Below are 21775 nucleotides of genomic sequence, written 5' to 3'. Positions count from 1 at the left end.
TGATCTATCCATACTCTATGTCCATGTCACATTATTTAGCTCCCAATTATAAGTAAGAACATGCAGTATTTGGCTTTCTGTTTCTGAGTTAAGATAATGGCCTCCAGTTTCATCCATCTTGCTGCAAAGGACATGATTTCATTCTTTTTCATGGCTGGGTAGTATTCCATGGTGTGTGTGTGTGTGTGTGTGTGTGTGTGTGTGTGTGTGTGTGTGTGTGTATACCTACATACCACATTTATGTCCACCATTGATAGACACTTAGGTTGATTCCATATCTTTGCTATTGTGAATAGTCTGACTTGATAAATTAAGTCACACGTGCCCATTAGTGACCACAGTCATTGAAATTTGCATGTTTTATTGGGTGCAAGGCCTTACCAAAAAAACAACCAAACAAAAACAGAAACAAGCCTTGAGAGGTGGTCTTTTAGATACTAGTCAAAAATTAAAAACAACTTTTGGGTTGGAGGAGGAGTCCTACTCTAGTGAAGTCTTAATAGACTCTAGGTCACTGTCATCTTCAGATTCTCTGGTATAGAACATGTTTACACGTTCCCTGCCCACCATCTCCCCAAACACACAAAAGATAGAATCAGTCACTCCCATCTTTGTGTCCTCAAAGCAGTGTTCTTATGACCATGAGCACGTTTTCTCCCACTGTTCATTCATCCACGCATAGGAGTGAACATGTGGACATGTGAGTTTCTTGCCTTCTCAGAACGTTCCCCTTTATCCTCTCCTTGTGCACACAGACTGGCCTCCATTTAGAAGAGGGGCTCAGTCAAGGGCCACAACTTCCTGCAGACTGTGGGATCTACCATTCAAGACTGCTGAGAGGAGGAGTAACCTGAGATCTGAGAATTGTGCCAAGGTGGAAGTTATGACCTTGATAAGAATAACACAAAAGCCCGATTGAAATCAGTTCAGGAGACGCTGGGAAGAGGAAGTGGAGGTGCTGAGTGCGGCCAAACCCTGAGCAGGTTAGTTGAGGACTAGCTAAGAGGAAAAGCTTGGCCTTCTCTAAGGATTGTCATGTTTTCTCTTGTTCATGGATGAGATTTCAGAATAAAACACGATCCCCTTTTCTATTTGGGCACCAAAGAGCCACGTTTGTAGTTTGTTAATATAAAGGTGAAGGCCTTGTGACCTACTTACCTACTTCCTAACTTCCCAGTTTCCCTCCTTGGTCCTGATCTCCTTCTCTAATTTATATTCTCCTTGAACCTGCCTTTCTTTGCAGGGAGTGAGGAGGGGAATACAAAGTGCCATTTTGTCATCTGTGGTCTTGGCTGTTAATTGCCTGTTAGCCTTCACAGAACGAGTGCAACTGAAGGCTCTAAGACACAAGTCAACGTGAAGGTCCTCCTCCATCTCGCCAGACAACTCCTGGACTAGGTCCTGGTTCAGGATGGGTTTGTGCAGTTGCTGCAGACAGAGGCAAGGACTGAATTTTAAGATGCTGGGTGAGGAGGGTGAGGCTGGAGGGTAAGAGCAGGTAAAAAGGGACTGTGCACACCCCACTTGGAGCTGCAGGACTGCTTTCCCTCTCTTGCTGGGCCAGGCTATGGCCTTCCCCTGCAGCTTGGGAAGTTACTGTCCTCGCACCTGCCCGTTTGGGTTTCCTCTCCCCCTCCTGCCTTTGACCCTGCTCCTCATCCTCTCCAGACACCTGACTCCAAGCTCATCTTTCTAAAGCTGCTCTGTCTGGTTAATTTCACCCCCTCCCCCAATTTTATTCTCGCCCCCATCAAATTAGGCATTGACTGTCTACTCTGCTAATTTGTTGTCATTGATACCTGACTTATTTTCAAGTTGTTGCAGGGGAACTGATGTGAGGGAAAAAGCTGGAAGGTGTTGTTAACTCTGTAGAAATTGTATGTGACTATGAAGGCCAAAAGCATTTCGAGAAAGCATCCCATACACTTGTAACCTAGCAGCAGTGGGATGCTGGGATGCTGCAAGGGCTGGGATCAAAGGCTGTGGATTGGGCTGGCAGAGGGCCGGTGGCTGTGGTGGGAAGGCACACCAGACCCAAGGGGTGGACAAGTTGTCAGATGACCTGGATTCTAGTTCGCATGCAGCTGCTTCACTGCGTTTGATCCTCACTTGCCTTAGCTGAACTCTAGGCAGTGCCTGCCACTCTTTCACTCTTTATATCCAACCCAGACCCAAGTCGCGTCAATTCTTCCTCCCAAATACTGCTCAATATGTCCATCATTCATCACCACCACCACCATCTTCATCCAGCCTTGTTTCTCACCTCGAATACCATAATTACTTCCTCGTTGGTAGAGAGCAGGGCAAACTAGTGCCCACAGGCCAAATCCCACAAGCTGCCTGTGTTTATAAATAAAGCTTTATTAGCACACAGCCACACTCATTCATTTACAGATTGCCTGTGGCTGTTTTTGTGCTGTAATGGCAGAGTTGAGTAATTGCAACAGAAATCCTGCAGCCTGCAAAACTGGAAATATTTACTATCTTACCCTTGCAGAAAAGATCTGCAGGCCCCTGGTGTAGGGGAAAATCATTTGTATAATTATTCTGACTCTTCTTTTCTGAACTCTAATACCCATTACATTTTAATAGATTTTCGTGTGTGTGTGTGTGTGTGTGTGTGTGTGTATGTGTGTGTGACATAAACAAAATCTGTAGTCTCCATTTCTTGATTCTAACTCTTACTTTGTATTTTTGTTTTACTGAATTGCTCAGACCTTCAGAACAATGTTTGAGAATGGAGAGCTAAAATTCCAAACTGGACCCCCACTTCCACTAAGACCCCCTCCTATTCATTTTCCATGCAAAAATTGCTAGAACAATCTTGTCAAAATGTGAATCTGAACACACTGCCCACTGTTTAAAATCCTTCAGTGACTTTCCATGGCTCTCAAAGCAAGGGTGCAAATCCTTACCTTGGCCACCAAGCCCCCTTGGGAGCTGGGCCTTTTCTGTCTCTCCAGCCTCATCTTTCACTGTCCTCTCCTTGCCACGGCATGTCCTGTCCACTCCTACCTTTCTTCAGTTCCTTACATGAGTGACATTCCCTCTTGCCACAGTGCCTTTGCACATACTACTTCCTCTACTTGATACGGTCTTTCTTTGCCTCTTTGGTGGGCAAGTTCCTCTCACCCTTCCAGTTTCAGCATCACTTCCACAGGGAAGCCTTCCCCAATCCCTTAGGTCAGATCCCCCTGTCTTCACCCAGAGCTCCTGTTGCATTGCTTTGTGGCACTTGCTGTAATTGCAATATCGCACTTCTTGGTGTGAATTTTTGTATCATATCTCTGTTTCCCCATTAGAATATGAACACTTACCCAACCTCAACATCTAATTTGACCTTTCTAAACATTAACATCATAACCACAAACAAATAGGTTCTGGGACACTAAGGAAAAATCAACTTTTAAAAAGTGCAAAAAAAAATACATCATTCAGGAGAAAAAAATAAGTTAGAGTGAGAATAAAGAATAAATCAGAAATGTGGAAGAGGAAAGACAGGCATTTTAAGAAATGACCTTCTGGCTTCTGAGTTGTACTGAGTGGCTTGATGTCATTAGCAAGATGAACGTATTGATTTTCTCTTATTTGTATAGTAAACAAATGGAAATTTAAGCATTTTACCACTCACAGTACATTGTTTCCTGTAGTTATAAATATATTTTCTTCTTTCTTAGCCTGCGCAGCCACGTGAGGGAGGGGGTCTTAAACCATGCCTCTTAACCCTTGGGCATCTGGCTCGAAGGCCCATTTTCTTCTCCTCTCTGCTGGCTAGGAGCAATGGGTAGAAGGGAGGGCTAGAACACTCTTAACAGGTCACAGTGACAAATATTTCTTTCAGGGAGATTATCACAAGCAGATGCCCAGAAACTGGCTGCAAACTCTGCCTGGTGTCCCCGGAAACATCTTGGTTCATCTCTTTATGAGTAGGGCCCATGAACCATGCAAGGTCTGCAGAATCTGCTTATGTGGGTTCCAGAGGGAGTGTATAGAGGGAGTGTATAAAAGAAAATGAGGCAGGCTTTGAATTAGAATCAGCCCAGGCCAGCATTTTATACATAATGGGCCCTTCCCTTAAATTGGTACTTGTAGTACTTACAGAAGGAAAAGAAGAAAGGAAGATGAGTGGAGAGAAATAATGAAAGGAAGAAAGGGTAAAGAGGAAGGGAAAGAATGAGGAGGAAGGAAAAGAAGAAAGAAGGTGTATAAGTTAGTTTTTTCCACGTAACAAAACAGCCCAAAATTTAGCAGCTTAAAGCAACAACCATTTAATTAGTTCACATTTTTTGAGTCCACAATCTTGGCAGGGCTCAGCAAGATGGTTCTTCTGCTGGTCTCAGTTGGGCTCACTCATGCATCTGTTGTCACCTGCCAGTCTACCAGATGACCCTTTGCCTGGGGGTTGGCCAGCTCTTGGTTGGAGCAATGCCTGACCAGGCATGTGTCTTTCATCATCTGGCCAACTAGCTCAGGCTGGTTTCCACTCTTACATGGTGGCTTGAGCCTTAAAGAGCAGCAAGAGAGAGCAAATTCCATGCTCAAGCACTTTTCACACTTCTGGTTGTATCACATTTGCTGCATTCAAGGGGTGGAGCATTCAAGGTGTAGAGCAACAAAATCACATTGCATGGATTTTGCAATATAATTTTGGATAGGCAAAATAGATAGGCAAACTAGAATAGGAAAAGTTTGGTTTTTATTTTATTTTTATTTAACTTTTATTTTAAGTTCAAGTATACATGTGCAGGTTTGTTATATGGGTAAACTTGTGTCATGGGGGTTTGTTGTGCATATTATTTCATCACCCAGGTATTAAGCCTAGAACCCACTAGTTATTTTTCCTGATCCTCTCCCTCCTCCCACCCTCCACCCTAGGAAGAGTTTATGAGTAGCTTTGCAATCAGCTACAAAAGGGAGGGGCTAGAAACTTCTCTTGCTGGCAAAGTTGGCAGAGATACAGCAATTTTGAGGTGGAGTTTGAGGTCTTCATATTGAATTTTTAAAATGTTATTAATCACTAAATTCCTATCTTCCACAGTTTTTCTGTCAAATAGGGCTAGATAATAATGTAACTTCTTAATCATTTCCAGTGAGAATAATAACAACTTTATGGGCAAGGGTTTCCTCATCTTTTATTTCCTGGAGTTAAGGTTTAGTACATCTCACGTGGCAGATATATATGGAAACAGAAAAATTTTAATGCACCAGCCTTAATTTGTAGCCCAAGTGTCCAATATACAACAAAGGCTTACTAAACAAAGGAAACATTTATGTGTGTGGTTTTCTTACTACTTGGTGAGACCCATCCTACGTGAACAATTGTTCTTTCCTTATCTGTGTAGCTTTTGGTCGTATTTTCTCTCATCATTGAAAATACAATATCAGGCCAGGTGTGGTGGCTCACACCTGTAATCTCAGGACTTTGGGAGGCAGAGGCAGAAGGATTGCTTGAGCCCAGGAGTTGGAGACCAGCCTAGGCAACATAGTGAAACCCATCAAGTAGCTGGGTGTGGTGGCATGTGTCTGTAGTCCCAGCTACTCAGGAGGCTGAGGTGACAGCATCACTTGAGCCTGGGATATTGAGTCTGCAGTAATTGCGCCACTGCACTTCAGCCTGAGCAACAGAGGAGACCCAGTCTCAAAGAAAAAACAAATAAACAAACAAAAAACAAAAAAGAAAAGAAAATATCAAAAGAAAATATCAAAACATAGTTTAAACAGAGGGAAATGGCCAGTGTTTGTTGCTACCCAGTGGAAAGAGAAGTTGAGTTAATTAGAAAATGTTAGTCATCTTAATTGAGATTGATTTAAGTTGTGATGATCTAAATTCAATTATCCTGTGAAGTGTTTTCATATTAATGGAAGAAAGCTCACTCTGGTGAACTTTGTATGAATATAGCTTAATGTCAGACTTGCATTTAAAAAATCAAGTATATAAGTGTTCTTTTTGTGAAATAGTAAATTAATGTTTTTGTAAAAGAATTGGTAAATTCTTGCCTATACATTTGTGAAAGTGAGAATTGTTTATACTCTAAGGAAGGTTATGTCCCGTTTTGGAATGCCTTAGTTCTGTCATCTTGGGTAGAGAGTTGGTGGTTGCCTCACCCAGACCACTGGGACTGGAGGTCTGGGAGTCATTTGAAGGTGAGGCTCTCACCATGTGGTCTTTGATACTCTCTTCTCCAGCTCTGGGCAGAGGTGACCAGCAACATTCTAGCCCCTGGAATACACATGGCAAGCCTTAAGCTAGGGAAGGGAAGGGAAGGAAAAGGGGGACACTGTAGGGTGAAGGAGAGTAGAAGAGAAAAGAGGGAGAGAAGACTGGAGGGAAGGGAAGAGAGAAAAGAAAGCTTCTTGTGCTGCAGGAAAATAAAGCATGGTAGCAACGGCTACAAGAGGCCCACCGACGACTTCTCCTGGCTGCTTCCTTCCACCTCAGCATGCAGCCCCTCCAGACTGATGACCAGGGGTCATCTTTTGAGATGTTTCACAAAGCAATTCCGAAAGCTCTGTTAGTCACTTCTACAATTTAACAAGGATGGACACCAGGACACTGTCGTTCCACTTTAAACTCTTTGGCTGTGCCTTGGTTTCAGCCATTTCCTCTCTTTGGAATGCTCTCGCCCATGTCTTCATATAAAGGGAGTTGCACCCTTTAAGCTGCAGCCTGATGATTACTTCCTAGATGAGATTTTCCTGGATCCATTTCCCCACACTGGGTTAGGTGTCCTTCCTCGGTGCTCCCATTACTGCCCACAGCTGATGCCAAAGCCTGGCATTCTGTATTCAGGCTCGCTGGTGCCCTTGGCCATGAGCCTTTGTGCAGGGCACAACCTGCACAACCGTACAGAGTGGCCTTGTTTTTTGGCACATAGTAGGCACCCAGTTAAGTGTTTGTTGAATGAGTGATCTTTAGTTTTCCAGAACCATCTCACAATTTAACTCCTCTTGAGTGGTGGCATTCAGAACTGAACAAACCAGTCTGTGAAGGTTAGGGTCCTATTAGGCAGGGTCTGATCAGTACTGGGGCCACCACAAGGTTCTAGAACCACTCTTGTTTGTTCCTCGATGGCAATACCTACCACTCTAAGACCAAGAATGTGCATATCCCCAGCCTTCTTCTGCATATAACTTTGCCTTCCCCATCATCTCCATTTGAGCAATTTGTTTTTCCTCCCAGTGTGAAGAAACTCCTCTTTCCTTCTCTCTGGCCCCATCCCGATGTATCAAGGCCTCTTTGTCCTCTGGTCATTTCTTCCATGGTGTCGGTGTCAGTGTCATCGCCAGGAACTTCGAGCCAGTCTGTGCCTGTCGGTCTAGGTCACTAATGAATCATTAGGTTCCTAATGAAGTGCTGAGCCCTCCAGGATGCTGTATGTCATGGTTCTGTTTTGGTTGGTTTTGGTTTTTTTGGTTGGTCCTTCCTTGGAGGGCAGTGGGACAACTGCCTGGGGCTGCTGTTACCTGTGCTTTTTCCCAAGTGGGTTGCAGATTATCCCTAGGATGTGTGGGTGCTGTGGCCAGGCGCCCAGGATGGGAGTTCTGACTCTTGGACGCAGCCTCCCTGAGAGCGGCCCTGAACTGGAGCAGGGCTCTTAAGTACACCCGGAGGTCGTTTCCTTCCCACCCAAACCACTTGTAAAGTCTGCCTGCCTTTTTTAAAATTTATTTTTTTGGGTCATGCTGGTATTACCCTGGGTTTTAGCCAGCTTGATAAATAGAGGAAGTTGGGTGGCTTCCCAGCCTCCCTGATGTCATGGTTTGGGGCAATCTGCAACTGTGGGAGGTTTCATGAATCCTAGCAAGTGGTGAGTTTGCTGTTCTTCTCTGCGAAATTTCTCTGTTCCGTGCCATGTCTTACATAAGTTGATATGGTTCCTTTTGTGACTTGCCCTTTCCCTTCAATGATGTAAGAACCCCAAACATTGGTAGTCACTATGTTTTGTCACTGAAGCGCTGGTGCTCATCAGATCCTCATTCCTGTTCCGCTTCTCTAGGAGATAAAGGCTGGTGGGTGTGTGGTGGCCACAGGGGCAAGGAGGGATCTGTGGACTGAAGGATGGGCCGTTCTTTAATGAAGTTGAGGCCTTGGTATTCATCAGGCATTTTTGCATCATTGCTTTTGCCATTATTTTCCACAACTTGCTGGAGTGAGTTCCTGCTCCCTGGCTGGGAAGCTGGTTTCTTGGCCCTGAAACCAGAAGTCTTTGTGTTCCCAGTTGGGCCTTTCTAACTGAGGTAGAGCAGGCGAAGGGGAGATGACATTGAGCTGAGCAAGTGATGGCTTTCCGTCCCATTCCCCACCCACTGAGCTTGATGGAGGAGCTCTGTTCAGCCCTCCTTCTGTTCTGCTTTTCTTCACTAGAAGAAATCTACTTAATTGTGTAAGTACTACGTGAAGACATGCCTGTGGTCTATGGAGTAGCAATTTGGCTTCATCCTTTCCCTCATCACACTCCTGGGTTATTGGTGGGTTTCCTTCCAGGCTATTTTGTATGCATCCACCCTTGTCACTGTATTAATAAGGATAGGCCATGTGCAGTGGCTCACATATGTAATCTCAGCACTTTGGGAGGTCAAGGCGGGAGGATTGCTTGAGTCCAGGAGTTTGAGACCAGCCTGGGCAACATGGTGAGACCCCATCTCTACAAAAAACTAACAAATTAGCCGAGCATGGTTGCACGTGACTGTAGTCTTAGCTACCCAGGAGACTGAGGTGGGAGGATCACTTGAACCCAGGAGTGGGAGGATCACTTGAACCCAGGAGTGGGAGGCTGCAGTGAGCTGTGATCGAGCCACTGCACTTCAGCCTGGGCGACAAGGCAAGACCCCATTTCTAATTAAAAAATAAGCATACACATATAACTTTGATTGCGTCTTAACAAGTCCTCGTATATATATTATTCAGAAACTTGGTTTTTTCTCTTGCCTTATATGCATTGACAGTCTCTGTATGTTAATACACCTAAATAAACTTCACTTTTAAGTGTTGCATAATATTCCAAAACACAGATGTGCCATTGTTTAACTCTTCATCTACTAATGGAAACTTAGGCTCCCCCCACCACACACACAGCTGCAATGACAGTATTTGTGTGTATATTTTTGTATCTATGGGTCAGTATTTCTGTGGGGACAATCTCTGGAATTCAAATTTCTGTATCAAAAAGCATGCACATTTAAAATTTTAAAACATAGCTAAATTACTCTCTCAAAGTTTATGTTTCCACCAATGGTGTATGCAGGTGTTTATTTCCCCACATGCTCTCCAGCTTTGGATATTACTAGGCTTTTCAATTTTTTCATCCACTGGGAAAAACAAATGTCATGTTGCTTGCCCTACTTTTCTACCTGTAAGTATTCCAAGGGAGCGAACAGAGCCTCCTGTTGTTCATTAATAAACTGGATTCCCAAGAACCATTAAGTGTGCTTTATTATGGTCGTCAGTAAGGTTTTGGAAGAGGTAGTGTGCTTGGGTTGGGAAATTTCATCAAAATATCAGAAATCCCTATGTAGAAAATTCTCATTTTCACAAATGTTAAATGAACTTCTTTCGATACTCAAGTCACAATAGATTTCTTTCTTTCTTTGATTATTGAAATGTTTTTCAGTTGTTAATCCTACATTTAGTCCACATTCAGCATTGGGACATGTGTTCGCAATTGTTTGTCGTAGGACAGGACAACATGGTTGGCCTTCAGTTTTGTCTTTTATTTCAAGTTCTGGGGTACATGTGCAGGATGTGCAGGTTTGTTACACAGGTAAATGTGTGCCATGGTGATTTGCTATACCTGTCAACCCATTACCTAGGTATTAAGCCCAGCATGCATTAGCTATTCTTCCTGATTCTCTACCCACCCCCTCCCCGACAGGCCCCAGTGTATGTTGTTCCCCTCCATGTGTCTGTGTGTTCACATGGACACACTTATAAGTGTGTCACCTTCCACTTATAAGTGAGAATATGTGGTGTTTGGTTTTCTGTTCCTGCATTAGTTTGCTGAGGATAATAGCTTCCAGCTCCATCCATGTCCCTGCAAAGGACATGATCTCATTCCTTTTTATGGCTGCATAGTATTCCATGGTGTATATGTGCCACATTTTCTTTATCCAGTCTATCATTGATGGGCATTTAGGTGGATTCCATGTCTTTGCTATTGTGAATAGTGCTGCAATGAACATATGTGTGCATGTATCTTTATAATAAAATGATTTCTATTCCTTTGGGTATATACCCAGTAATGGGATTGCTGGGCACTGAACTGCTATTATAACAGTCTGTCAGTAGGTCAGTTGGTTCCAAGATGACCTTAGAGATCGTTTCTTATCACAGATCTTCATTTGAAAGTCATTATGTCCTATTTCACATGAGAAGATACCATTACGTGAAGCGACTGTCATCTTCAAGCTAATAGCTGGACCAATGTTTTGGTTCAGAAGTAAGGCATGTTGGAATATTCTAAAAGATACAAGTCAGGTTGTCAGCAATGCTCTCTGCCTTGGGTGAATACCCCATTCTTTCCCCAGCGTGCATCTGAGTTTTCCCTCATATCATTGCAAATACCCCCATGTTCCCCTTTCAACTCTGAGCCAAACTTAGTAATTAACTAAGAGTTAGCCTTTTAGTGGAGAAACAATTCTGCCTCTGGCACAAGAGACGTAAATGCCCCAATCCTTGATATCAAGGAGTTTAGGTTCTAGGGAAGTGAAGTCACAAACACATGAAGAAATGTCTAACCAAGCAGGGTCTCTAGAAGGGACCACCCCACCCCAGGTCTGGTCCAATCACTTCATTGTCCAGTGCCCTATGATGTTGTTAATGAAGGCTTCAACTGAACAGTAATTCATGCCACAAAAACATTAACAAGGCTGGGTGTGGTGGCTCACACCTATAATCCCAGCACTTTGGGAGGCTGAGGTGGGCAGATCACCTGAAGTCAGGAGTTTGAGACCAGCCTGGCCAACATGGTGAAACCCTGTCTCTACTGAAAATACAAAAAAAAAAAAAAAAAATTAGCCAGGTGTGGTAGCGTGTGCCTGTAATACCAGCTGCTCAGGAGGCTGAGGCCGGAGAATTGCTTGAACCTGGGAGGTGGAGGCTGCAGTGAGCCGAGATCATGCCACTGCACTCCAGCCTGGGTGACAGAGCGAGACTCCATCTCAAAACAAAACAAAACAAAACACATTAACAAGATCAGTCCCCAAACTGGCTTTGGGCTTGTGCTTCCAGTTTATATATAAGTTCCTCAAGAGCAGGGTTTACATCCATTTTTTCTGTAACTCCACTGCCAAGTTCAAGCTGTGACGTGCAGTAGGGAGCCCAGGGGGCGTCGGCTGATGAGCTCACTGCAGTATTGAAGTATTATGCTGTCAAGAAAGTCCACTTTCCATTGGTCTAATTTTGCTTTTTTTTTTTATTTTTCATTTTCAGGTGTGCACAGAGGTTCTCCACCTTTTTTTCTGAACTCGCGGTCAGGTGAGTAATGCTATTTCTGTGAGATAATGTTGTAGAAATGAAGAACATGTTAGCTTGGGTTTTTTTTTCTTTCCTATTTTCCCTCCTGCATTGCAAATTCCCATCCCCATACCAACTTTATTCTTTTTTGTTTGTTTTGTTTTGTTTTTAACTCCTCACTCCCACTTGGAGCTCTCTTTTCTTCAGATACTTTCTTTTCCTTGGGGATTCTATTGTTGACCTGTTTCTTCTTGATAACCCAATTGCTTTTGAATGGGCGTTCAGAAATGGGTACCGATTTTGAAGTTACATGGTGCGGTCAAAGCTGGGGAAAGAGAATGATCATTTACGTGGAATTATTTGGGATTCTGTTTCACTGTTTTCCCCTTTCGTGCTCCCTGGACGTGTGTCCCTTGGCTCTAACAGCTTTTGTCATGTTTTGAAATGGACCAAGGAAGTGTTTGTTCTCTCTCTGACCTAAGTGCTGTGCAAATGCAGCTGTCAAAGGATCCTTCCAACCAGATTTCTGCCCATGACCCTCTTCTAGATAGAAATTCTGAAGCCGCTACTTTCACGCTTCCTATTTCTTTCTTTTTTCTTTTCTTTCCTTTCTTTCTTTCTTTCTTTTCTTTTCTTTTTTTTTTGAGACAGGGTCTCCCTCTGTCACCCAGGTTGGAGCGCAGTGGCGCAGTCACAGCTCACTGCAGTTTTGACCTCCCAGGCTCAAGTGATCCTCCCACCTCAGCCTCCTGAGTAACTGGGACCACAGGTGCATGCAACCATGCCTGGCTAATTTTTTATTTTTTGTAGAGACGGGATCTCCCTATGCTGCCAGACAGGTCTCAAACTCCTGGCCTCAATCCATCCTCCTGCTTCAGCCTCCCAAAGTGCTGGGATTACAGGCCTGAGCCACTGTACCCAGCCTATTTCTTTTGAGACTCATAAATAGTGGTATTTCTGGGAATTCATTGACATAAATTATCAAAATTTTGTAAACAGTGTAAATATCTATCATAATGAATACAAATTAGAATGATCCCATTATAACTTACATGATAAATAACACATTGTTATTATAATAGATACTAGTAAGTTATTGCTATAAATAAGGTTATAACACCTGAGCAGGGTCACACAGCCAGTAAATGGCCCAGCTGGGACCTGAAGCAGGAATTGGCATGGTGTGATGACAAAACCAAGGAAGGGCACAGAATCCTGGCGAGGGGTGGGCCCTGGTGGGTGAGGCGGGGTTGGTTTCCTGAGTCCCTCACTTCCTCTCCAGCATGGTTTCCTAGATGACCGCTAACCATGTGCTTTTGCCCTATCCCTGCACCAGCCCTGCAGTGCAGATCAATGCCCCAGGAGGCTTTTAAGAAGAGCCTCTTATTTCTCTCCTCTACATATTGATAGAATTATTTTGCAGCAGTAGATTCTGGACCAAATCAATGAAAAAATCTTTGTCGAGTGCCTGCTGTGGGTGTGGGGGTGAGGTGGAGATCAAGCCTATATAGGAGAGGCTATTGTGTTCTGCTTCCTTGTTTTTGTTTTTAGGCAAAGTCGAGTCTGATGGACCATGAAGAGAAAGTATCTTTTGTTTGTTGTTTTAAAAAAAATCACTATTTATTTGGCCATGCCAATGACCAATGAATCTGAGTAGTGGCTATTAAGCTATCGAGGGCAGGAAAGATATCTGCCTTGTTTTTTGCGGTATCTCGAGTCCCTGGCATAGAATCTTGCTTGTAATAGAACTTCAATAAACATTCGTCAACTAGATGAATGAATGTCAATTATTTTGGAAATAATTCCAAAATCTGTTTATATTTTGGACTGGAGTGTATTATAAACTTATCTTCTTTAGCTGAGTATGGTGGCGTGTGCCTATAGTCCCAGCTATTCAGGAGCCTGAGGCAGGAGGATCGCTTGAGCCTGGGAGGAGGAGGTTGCAGCGAGCCGAGATTGTACCACTGCACTCCAGCCTGGGTGACAGAGCAAGACCCTGTCACAAAAAAACAAGCAAACAACAGCAACAACCAAAAAACAATAAAAAAACCAAAAACTTGTCTTCTAATTATGCTTGTAATCATAGCTAACACTTCTTGACTACACTAAGACTCATTACATTACCTCATTTAATCCCCACAGAACCCTGTGAAATAGGTCTTAGCATTACTTCCACGTCTTTAGATGAAGAATTTAAACTCCAGAGAGGTTAAGGAACAGCCCAAGTTTACGCTGTAAGTGGTGGAGCTTAGATGTGAAGGCAGACAGATGGCTCTACCATGCATGCTCCCGAATCCTATGCTATTCTGCTCATTATTGTGTGTTAAACATACTGCAAGCATTGGGGGCAGACCCTGAAGAATGAGGGGAGAGAGATGAAGTAGGCTTTCACCTTGCGTTGGATAATTCACACATGGCTAATCAAGAGTATGGTAGATCGCAGGTATGAGAGAGTGGAGAAATTTGGAGATGAGCAAGGGAGCCAAAAAACAGAACACCCCTCAGCCGGGCGCGGTGGCTCACGTCTAGAATCCCAGCACTTTGGGAGGCCGAGGCAGGTGGGTCATCTGAGGTCAGGAGTTCGAGACCAGCCTGGCCAACTGGGTGAAACCCTGTCTCTACTAAAAATACAAAAATTAGCCAGGTGTGGTGGCAGGCGCCTGTAATCCCAGCTACTTAGGAGGCTGAGGCAGAAGAATTGCTTGAACCGGGAGGTGGAGGTTGCGGTGAGCCGAGATCACGCCATTGCATTCCAGCCTGGGTGACAAGAGCAAAACTCCATCTCAAAAAAAAAAAACAAAAAACAAACCAAACAAAAAAACGGAACACCCCTCACCAGGTTTGGTGAGTGTATGTTTACATTAAGCGCACAATTTAGTTCTAATCTTGCATGTCTGATATTGATTCATTTGTTTTATTGAATAAAGCTTCCTTTTTCTGCATCAGAAAGCACTTACTGCTTATTAAGAAAATCATTTTTGCACTGTAAAGACCAAATCATTTCCTTCCATTTGATTCTAGAGATGTGTAAGTTTCACACTGCAATGATGCCGTATGGCTCAGCATTGGCTTTACTTTGTGCTCTGACAAACAACATACAAGGCTGCTGTTTTAGAGTTCCTATTCAGCACTTACCAGTTAACCTAGTTTCTGTCATCTTTAGGACATGGTTGTTTTTGGCATATGGGATGTTGTTTCTCTTACTACGGTAATACCGGCTTTAGTTCTTGGTGACCTTATCTTCAAAAAATTTTGTTGCTGAAGTTCAGAATAGTTCCTTTTGTCCAATATTTATTCAAACTACCTCAATTTACAAGATTTGAAATTGCTTCTAGACATTTCTGTGAGCATTTTGGAGAAATCTGAAAACAGTCTCATTTGATTTATATAATGGGTAAAAATCTAAGGACTTTCCTTGTCTGGTTTTGGCATCGGGGTTATGATAGCCTTGGAAAAGTGAGTTCAGATGTGCTCTTTTTCTTGAGTTTCTGTGCGATTGAAACTCTTATTCCTTAAATATTTGATAGAATCATCAGTGAAGCCATCTGGGCCTGGAGTTTTCTTTGTGGGACAAGTTTTGAGACTTTTAATGGTTATACCTACTATTCATGTTTACCATTTCCACTTGATTCCTTCTTGGTAATTGGTATTTTTTTCTAGAAATTTGTCCCTTTCTATCTAGAGTTTCAAAATTATTGAAGACAGTTTTTGCTAAGAGCCTTTTATATTTATTATGTTTATAGCATTTACAGGTGTGTTGCTTTTTCCATACCTCTTATTAGCTACTTCCTCACTCCCTGCCTCTCTCTTTTTCTCCCCCTTTTCCCTCCCCTCCCTCTGTCTCTCGATTTTGCCAGAATTGTCTTTTCAAAGAGCAACGTTGGCTTTGTTAATCTTTATGTCTTTTTTCTGTTTTTATTATATGCTTTTTTTTTTATTACCTTCCTTCTTCTTCTTTGGGTTCATTTTGCTGTACTTTTTCACACTTCTTAAGAACCTTAATTCATTAATTTTAAGCCTTTCTCTTTTTCTAATTTGTATGTTTAAAATATAATTTTCACTCTATCTTTAGCTGTATCCTATGTGTTTTATATACGGTGTTTTTCTTATTGATCAAGTCGAATATTTTCTTTTTTCTTTTATCTTTTTTGTTTTTGAGACAAGGTCTCGCTCTGTTGCCCAGGCTGCAGTGCATTGGCGTAATCATGGTTCACTACAGCCTCTACCTCCTTGCCTCAAGCGATCCTCTTGCCTCAGACTCCCATGCAGCTGGGACCACAGGCGCATACCACCATGCCCGGCTAATTTTTTGATTTTTTTTGTAGAGATGGGGGGGTTCCCACTTTGTTGCCCAGGCTGGGCTCGAACTCCTGGGCTCAGGTGATCCTTCTGCCTTGGCCTCCCAAAGTGCTGGGATTACAGGTGTGAGCCACCACGCCTGGCGAATATTTTCTAATAAACATTGTGACTTCTTTGACCCATGGGTTATTTGTTAAATAACACATCTAACTTTTTGTTATTACACCTTAATTGTGTTGTGGTCAAAGAACATGCTGCTTTCCTGTTTTCCAATTGTTTAAAAAGCTTTTGAGACTTTTCTGTTGGTCTGGATGGTTTTCACAGACATTCCATGTGCACTTGAAAAGATTATGCACGCTGCAGTTGTTGAATGGGGGCTTCTAGATATGGTCCTCATGTTGTTGGTTAAATGTGTGATTCAAATATTCTATATCCTTAATGACTTTCTTATTTAATTTTTACCAATTGCTGATAGAGATCTCTCATTATGATTGTGGATTTGTTCTATTTCTCCTTATATTCTGTCAATGCTGTTTGGTGTATTTTGAGGCTATAGTAGTTGCATTCACATGTAAATTTCTTCAGTCTTCAATTCAGAATTGAATCTTTTATGAATGAACGGTTTTATTTCTAGGTAAAGTATTTTGCTTTAAAGTATAATTTGTCTGATATTAGTATAAACATATTAATTTTCTTTTAATTAGTGTGGGCATAGCATATCTTTTCCATCTCTTTACTTTCAAACTTTCTGAATCATTAGGTTCTATTTGTGTCCTTGTAAATAGCATATAATTGGAGTTTGTATTTTTTTCAGCCTGATAATCTTTGCCTTTTAATGGAATCATTGAGTCCATTTATATTTCATGAATCATTGATCTGCATTTTTTTTTTTTTTGAAATAGAGTTTCACTCTTGTTGCCCAGGCTGGAGTGTAGTGGCGCAGTCTCGGCTCACTGCAACCTCTGCCTCCTGGGTTCTAGCAATTCTCCTGCCTCAGCCTCCCAAGTAGCTGGGATTACAGGCACCTGACACCATACCTGGCTAATTTTTTTTTTTTTTTTTTTTAGTAGAGACAGAGTTTCATCATGTTGATCAGGCTGGTCTCGAATTCCTGACCTCAGGTGATCCACCCGCTTCGGCCTCCCGAAGTGTTGGGATTACAGGCGTGAGCCACTGCACCGGCCTGCATTTGTTTTTAAATCTTTATTACTTTCTATTTTTCCTAACCATTCTTTGTTGCTGTTTCTCCTCTTTCTTGCCTTTTTTCAGACTGACTGAATATGTTAAAAACTGTTTTCCTCCTCCACTAGTTAGGAAGTTATATGTCCCATTTCTGTTGTTTAGTTACTAAAGAAATTACAACCTGTTGTAGAAATTACAACATGTCTACTCAACTTTTCAATGTGTAAAGATAATCAATACCTTTAGCTTCCTCTAGTATAATCCAAGGACCTTGAAAGACTTTAATTTTTGAATTTCATTTTATCATCTCCTTACTTATATTACATATAATGCATATATTATCTCCTATGTTTATATATATGAGGTAGTTGCCATATGTTTTTATTTTATCATGTTTCACTAATCCCTACAAAATGTTATTGTTTTATATAGTAGTTTTGTTTTGTTTCAAGACAGAGTCTCCCTCTATCACCCAGGCTGGAGTCCAGTGGCACGATCTTGGCTCACTGCAACCTCCACCTCCCGGGTTCAAGCAATTCTCCTGCCTCAGCCTCCCAAGAAGCTAGGGTTACAGGTGCCAGCCAACACATCTGGCTAATTTTTGTATTTTTAGTAAAGATGGGGTTTCACCATGTTGGCCAGGCTGGTCTTGAACTCCTAACCTCAAGTGATCTGCCCATCTCGGCCTCCCAAAGTGCTGGGATTACAGGCGTGAGCCACCATGACTGGCACTGTTTTATATAGTAAAAGTTCATTTGGATTTGCCAGTAGAGAGTACTACCCCTAGTTCTGGGCACCTGGGGCCTCTGGCCTGTGACTTGTGATTTAGAGTCCCCTCTCTGGCCCTTCTCTAGCTCCACCCTTCTCCAAATGGCAAGAAGTCTGTGGCACCAAGAAGTCATGCCTACCCGGAGCTGCCTCCCTCTTCCCCTCACCCTTGCTTCTAGATCATACTCTGGGAATCCGCGACCCTGGAATTCCCAATCCAAACATTCTGTGCCAATTTCCAGGACCTGGGCACTCCCCTTCCTCATTGCAAGCCATGCTGCAGGTGTACGTACCCCAAGACCCAAGGGATGACCAAGGGGTACATGCATGCAGGAGAGGGGGTTAGGGGTATGCAGGCTGTGGTGATCACATGAGTGTGCACAAAGCCTCTTACAGCTTGGAATGAAGCCTTAGGGGAAGAATAAGGGCAAAGCCTTCTTTTACTCTTGATCTGTATCTTAGAAATGTTAGCCATGGGCCTGGCCACAAACCCACCACTTTCTTTGTTCCTCATTCCTCCTTTCATCTCAGTTCTTATGTCTTTTGCCTAAATACATGTTTTAGGATTGATTTCAGTAATGATTTGCAGGTAGGGAACAACATCACAGTTTCTGTTTGTCTGAAAATATCTTCATCTTGCCCTCATTCTTCAAAGATATTTTCCCTGAGAGCAGAATTCTAAGTTGGCAGTTTGTTTCTGGCACACTGCAGATAGACTTCCACTGGTTCTGGCTTCCATTGTTGCTTCTGAGAAGATAGCTGTCAGTCTAACAGCGGCTTCTTAACAGCCTTTTTCTTTCTTTCTTTTTTTTTTTTTTGAGGCGAAGTCTTGCTCTGTTGCCCAGGCTGGAGTGCAGTAGTGTGACCTCAGCTCACTGCAACCTGTGCCTCCCAGGTTCAAGCGATTCTCCTGCCTCAGCCTCCAGAGTTGCTGGGATTACAGGTGGGCGCCACCACACCTGGCTAATCTATATATTTTTGGTAGAGACGGGGGTTCCGCCTCGTTGGCCAGGCTGACCTCGAACTCCTGGCCTCAAGTGATCCATCTGCCTCGGCCTCCCAAAGTGCTGGGATTACAGGCATGAGCCACTGCATGCCCAGCCTAACAGCTGCTCCTTTGAAGGTTATCTGTCTTGTATTTCTGACAATTTTTCAGATGTTCCTGTTTTTGTTTTTTTTTTTTTCATTTTCACTATGATGTATCTAGGTGTAGATCTCTTTTTATTTCTTGTGATTGAGATTCTTTGGGCTCCTTAAATCTGAGGATTGGTGTTTTTCACCCATTTGGAGACACTTAGTCATTATCATTCCAAACACTGATTCTCTCTTTGAATTTTGTTTAAATGTATGTTAGACATTGTATTTCTTTTCTCCATGTCTCTGAACTTTTCTTTCATATGTCGTATTTGAAACTCAGGTTTGCCTCATTAGGCCCATACCCACAGGTATAAGTGGGCTTCATTGCTTACATTACTTACCTGGGTTCCTGCTTGAGTTTCACCTTTGGCCTGGCAATTCCTTTCTATCTTGCCAGCTCTTTGATATGTTTAAGAAAATGCGCAGCTGGGCGTGGTGGCTCACGCCTATAATCCCAGCACTTTGGGAAGCCGAGCCGGGTGGATCAACTGAGGTCAGGAGTTCGAGACTAGCCTGGCCAACATGGTGAAACCCCATCTCTACTAAAAATAGAAAAAATTAGCCGGGTGTGGTGGCAGGCGCCTGTAATCCTAGCTACTCAGGAGGCTGAGACAGGAGAATCGCTTGAACCTGGGAAGCAGAGGTTGCAGTGAGCCAAGATCAAGCCACTGCTCTCCAGCTTGGGAGACAGAGCGAGACTCCGCCTCAAACAAACAAAAAAAAAAAAGAAGAAGAAGAAGAAGAAGAAGAAGAAAGAAAATGCGCTGGGTGCGGTGGCTCACTCCTGTAATCCCAGCACTTTGGGAGGCTGAGGCCCAGGAGTTTGAGACCAGGAGTTCAATACCAGCCTAGGCAACATGGTAAAACTTCATCTCAACAAAAAATAAAAAAATTAGCCAGGCATGGTGGTACATGCCTGTAGTCTCAGCTACTCAGGAGGCTGAGGCAGGAGGATCAATTGAGCCCACGAGGTTGAGGCTGCAGTGAACCGTGGTCATGCCACTGCACTCTAGCCTGGGTGACAGAATGAGACCCTGTCTCAAAAAATAAATAATTAATAATAATAAGAAAATGCTTTTAGCATTTTATTCATGATTTTTAATTGTCTTCAGCCCAAGGTTTGATCTAACTAACCTAACCCAACATATTCCCGGAACACTGAAGACATTTTTTTTTTCCCTGAGATATTTCCTGTATCGAAGTCATTGAGCAGTGTTCAAATAGAAATTTAATTATGCTTTTCTTACCAGGTTCCTGATTCTTTTTCTGACTTCTTTGAGAATTGAACAATCCAAATCAACTGCTTTTTCACTTTTTGTTCTCACTTTATCCACACTGAGAACCCCTGCAGTCCTTCTCTTTTTACATTTCCCCTTGTGGTGGTCTTGTAAGCCAACATGTATGACTCCGTATAAATGTCTCAAAAGCATAGAGTTTTCTAGAAGACTTAGGGAACAATTATCATACCTCTTATAACTTAGGTCAGAAATATTGATCATTGTCTATATCATAGTGGCTATGGTATAATCAAAGTATGCCAGTTAACCAGAGATAACAGAGAATAACCCTCACACAGACCTGCCCTATGGTGGTATCAAGCTATTTCTCCCTTTCTAATATTATTCTTTGATTATTCTATATCTAAAGACAGATTTATCATTTATTGCCATAACAGGTTGCACTGATGATATATATTTCAAAAATATGATACTGATACTATTTAATGAAATTGAAGAGCTCTAGAACGAGTTTTTAGAGTGGGAGCACCACGGCATATAGTCATGTAGTTCGTGCACTGTACAACTCTAGAGGGAGGTTGCCATTTACATCAGAGTTCACAACCTAAAAGGGGACCCTGGATAAAGATGAATTGGGGATCATCTTTAATCTAGTGTCAAGGTCTACATTTCACTGTTTAAATGCTACCAAATAGTTTTCTCTGTAATTGTTGCTATCTTCCTAGCCATCCTTAGCACCTTAAAAATTTGCTAAGAACCAGTGGCTATTCAGATCCTCTTTGTTGATGACCTGGATAGCATTGAGCTAACCCAGATTGCACCAGAAGATGAATAGATGTTTGTGTTAGGCTGTTCTTGCATTGCTGTAAAGAAATCCCTGAGACTGGGTCATTTATAAGAAAAGGGGTTTAATTGGCTCCTGGTTCTGCATGCTGTGCAAGAAGCATAGTGGCATTTGCTTCTGGGGCTCACTTATCACCAAGGGGATGGCCCAAGCTATTCATGAAGGATCCTCCATGATCCAACACCTCCCACCAGCTCACACCTCCAACATTCAACGTGAGATTTGGATGGGGACACGTATCCAAACTATATCAATGTTCCAGCTGAAAAAGAGAAAAATGGCTTTGATGTGCAATGACTAAAGGTTTCAAACTTCACAGATTGCCCTTTGATTAGTGATCCTAGAGACTTTATGATCTAATAGGACATTCTCGGTTTATGCAGAAGGCAGTAGGAGCTACATTATTTCAAATACCATAAAACTTCTCCAAAAACATATGTTCAGCCTTGAGGAAACGTATTCCAGATCTGACAACTGAAAGCAGTCTGCATTAAGTTCTTGATCTATATTTTTTTTCAAGATGATTGCTGGGGTCATCTTTCATTCTGGCCTTTCCTACCTGCATTTGGAAGTTGAGTAGATCCTGCCTGTAGTGAAAAGGCATAGTTTATTTTGATTAGAGGTCTCAGTTACAGCACATAGTAGTCACTCACTGTGTATGTACACTGAGTCACTGAGTACACGAATTTACCTTTGATCATATCTTGTACACCACTTAGGTCCTGCCCTACGAGTTAGCAAAGCTCAAGAATGAGTCTTTAGACATTCTTAAATTGTATAATAACATTTTGAACTTGATGTCTTTCACCTGATGGACTCAAAACATTTTACTTATAAGGAGACAAAGTCTCAGGA

General features: G+C 42.5%; 1 protein-coding gene across 8 annotated transcripts in view; it reads left to right on the top strand.

The window, feature by feature from the left end:
• The window catches only part of ADGRG2 (adhesion G protein-coupled receptor G2), a 134097-nt gene that overhangs the window by 28618 nt on the left and 83704 nt on the right, over nucleotides 1-21775 (top strand). For all 8 annotated transcript variants that reach the window (XM_055376709.2, XM_055376706.2, XM_055376707.2 and 5 more), the window contains exon 2: nucleotides 11429-11473. The gene's annotated coding sequence lies outside the window, so the exon portion shown is untranslated. The remainder of the gene's footprint in view (nucleotides 1-11428; nucleotides 11474-21775) is intronic.

The sequence above is a fragment of the Gorilla gorilla genome, chromosome X (genome assembly GCF_029281585.2).
Source record: "Gorilla gorilla gorilla isolate KB3781 chromosome X, NHGRI_mGorGor1-v2.1_pri, whole genome shotgun sequence".
NCBI classification, from domain to species: Eukaryota; Metazoa; Chordata; class Mammalia; order Primates; family Hominidae; genus Gorilla; species Gorilla gorilla.
This window is presented reverse-complemented; position numbering and strand designations above follow the sequence as displayed.